Below are 3,429 nucleotides of genomic sequence, written 5' to 3' on the forward strand. Positions count from 1 at the left end.
GTGTCTGACCTCCCCGTGGACTCCGGCCTCGGGATCTGAGGGACCAGCCTCGGCCCCTCCCAGAACGCCCAGGCCCATTGTTACCCGATTTGAATACAACAGAGGGAAACATCTCAGGGAAGCAGTGTCCATGAGAGCCACCGCTCTGGACCCAAGGACTACAGGGGTCCTCGGACCTCCTGTTCACAAGAACTTCTACTCGCCAGGCTCTGACAGGGTGCTTCTAGTCACCTGTGTCCTCATACAAGCCTGTGAGATGGGCACTTTGAGGGTGCCCATTTTTCGGAGCCGGGACTCAAACCCTCACTGATCTGACTCTCGAGTCGGCGCTCCTGACCACTGTGCTCACTTGCTCATCTGTCGGAGGCGGGCTGCTAAGTGTTGTGGGGGCAGAGGGAGGGGATACAGAGAACTGCAGTAACACAGAGGTCACCTCCCCGAGGGGGAGAGATGATATGGGTGGGGTCTCTGAAGTCCTGAGCGTCAACCTCCTCCTCACTGGGGAAGCCATGAGGCTGGAATCACGGGGCGATGCTGCGAAGCCATGCAGCACGTGGTGGGCAGAGCCAGCTCCCAACCCGGGCTGCGTGGCCCCTGCTCCCACCACACCAGCCTAGGCCCCCCGTGAAGCAGCTCTGGGTTTTTCAAAGCCTCCTCCTGAGCCTTTTGCTTTGGAGTTTGAAACTCCTTCAACCCAATGCTTGGAGGATCACTCCTCTCTTCTGGAAGAGTCTAAACAATGAACACCTGGACCTGGGTCTACTGGTGGTGGAAGCAGACAGCTGTGAGCTGGAGCCCCCTGTGCTGCGTCCTTGGCAGGGACCCCTCCCATCTCTGGCCAGGGCAGCCTTTCTCCATAGGGAGAAGCGAGTACCCCAAGCCCAGGCTTGCCCAGCCCAACCCAGCACTGGCCATGGGGCTGTCCCCGGATTCTCCTCAGTGAGGACTGGCTAGTGCACTCCCGCAGCAGAGTACCATGACTGGCCTGTCCGTGGCCTGTCTTGGATGGATGGCCACCACACACACACACACGGTCTCAAGGGGCCCCACAAAGTGCCCTTCGTCTCTCTGTACTGCTTTCACCCTCATCATTCACTGCCCAACCTCAACAGGATGCTAGCAGCAATAATAAAAATTAAAAAGCAATACCAATAATTTGGCAAACATCTCTTAAATACAGGCAGATGACTCAATGCCCACAAATAGGTTTTTATGGTCAGGGGGAGCACCGACTTTCTTAAATTTGAGAGTTATGTAAGTTTCGTTTTTGCATGTTCATGAGAAAGACCCAATACTGAGGAATAAATACGGTCTTTTTGTTTTTAATGGAACTGTGTGTGCCCTACTGGATATAGTCTTTTAATACTTTTACACATTGAGCAATTTTTAAGCCATTGTAGAACTGTCTCCATGGTAACAGAATTACCATGAATGTGCATGCCTGGGTGTGTGTTTTACTCTAAACATAATGTGTGTGTGTGTGTCTATGTCTGCGTCTGGGTGTGTGTGTGTATTTGAGCCAAAGCATGATAGATAGACGATGGACAGACAGATACATACATACACACTACTTGTGGCTTACCTAAAACAATCCACCACTCTCATACCTCACGGACTTTTTAAGCTGCAATATATGCTTGCCTAAAACCCTCCAAGCATTTGAAAGAAACAACCATAGGAAATTACTTCAATGGCAAACAGAAAGAACAGACCGTTAAGCAGAGCAGAGTATGAAAGAAACCAGAAATCTGGAGCCTGCACAAAGGCAGACAACCCTGAGTGTTATCTTAAGAACCAGGAGGCACAGATCAGAGGGGGCGACGGTCCTTGCTGCACACGAGTTAGATCTCACAGCAGTAGAATAAACATCTCTTAAAATATGTGGAAGATGAACAAAGCAAACTGCCATACCTTTCCGACCTTGCTCAGGCATCCAGACGGGAAAGCTGTCTGTAACGGTGTGCCTGAGTGACCGAGGGCAGGGAAAGTTCCCACCCACCTAGGAGTCAGTGTGTCAGCAGGAAAAAGCATCATTCGTCCGAGGACCCAGGCCAGCACGAAGCTAATACTGGTACCCACCTCCCACGAGTACCAAAGGGCTTTGAGTGGGAGAAGAGAGGCACCAACCAGGCTTCTTCAACTCGTTCTGTATCACTGCTGTCGATGTCAGGAAGTGAGTTCTTTAGAGCTCTTCTTCCTGAATCGGGCCTTGGTGGTCATTGGATAGGACCCATCACTACACGTCTACACGTGGTAAGTACCCATGAAACAGCTGCTGAGGGAACATAGCTGTCCCAGAGTGGACTCTACCCATTTACTTCTGACTGTGAACCTTGTTTGTTCTTGGAAATAAAGTCTATGGAACCTCACTGGTAGGTCTCTGGGTCTTGAGGGGACGTCATGGCTGCGGGAAACATGGCAGGGGGTGGAGGCTTTAGAAGGAAGTCAAGAAATCACATTGCATGACTGCAGCTGAATCTCATGGTAAGAGAAATGCCTACAGGAAGGGTTCAACAAATGCCTTCAGGGGCACCTGGGTGGCACAGCGGTTAGGCGTCTGCCTTCGGCTCAGGGCGTGATCCCAGCGTTATGGGATCGAGCCCCACATCAGGCTCCTCCGCTATGAGCCTGCTTCTTCCTCTCCCACTCCCCCTGCTTGTGTTCCCTCTCTCGCTGGCTGTCTCTATCTCTGTCGAATAAATAAATTAAAAAAAATCTTTAAAAAAAAAAAAAAAATGCCTTCAAGTATTTAAATGGCTGTCATGGGGGAGGAGGTGGCAGAATCGAATCTCAGGACACTTACTGCTGGGCAGGCATGCTGAGAGCTGGTCCGCGATAGGGGACCACTTTCAACTTACCCAAGAGAACATCTGTCTAGTGAAGAGAGCTTCCTTCCGTTTGATTGAGCCTCTCCGTGGAAGATTAAGGCAGAAGCGTGATGATTACACCAAGTGGGCAATAGTACAGTGGAACAGTTTATGGCCTCGGAGTTGCTGTAAACTGTGTTCGAAGCCCAAAAGTGGACACTGAAGCATGACAGTCCCTTCCTGGAGCATCCCTGGAGGACAGGTGAAAGGAAATCCTCCCAGGGGCAGAACCAGGAACAGTGCACCTGGTTGTGCATGTTGCCTGCAAGAAGAAATGGCCACAAGGTGTGGGTCTATACCAATTCGCGGGCTGTGGAACATGGTTTAGCTGGATGGTCAGGAACTTTAGATGGAACATTACTGGAAAATTAGTGCCAAGGAGGTTTGAGGAAGAGGGATACTGATAGATTTCTCGCAATGGATAAAGAATGTGAAGAGATTTATATTCCATGTTAGTGCTCACCAAAGGGTAACTTCCAGAGGGGGGGTTTTAATAACCAAGTTGACAGCATGACCCATTTGTGGGCACCAGTCAGGCTCTTTCCTCCGCCATTGCTGCCGT

This window comes from Ursus arctos, unplaced genomic scaffold (assembly GCF_023065955.2).
Source record: "Ursus arctos isolate Adak ecotype North America unplaced genomic scaffold, UrsArc2.0 scaffold_14, whole genome shotgun sequence".
NCBI lineage: Eukaryota > Metazoa > Chordata > Mammalia > Carnivora > Ursidae > Ursus > Ursus arctos.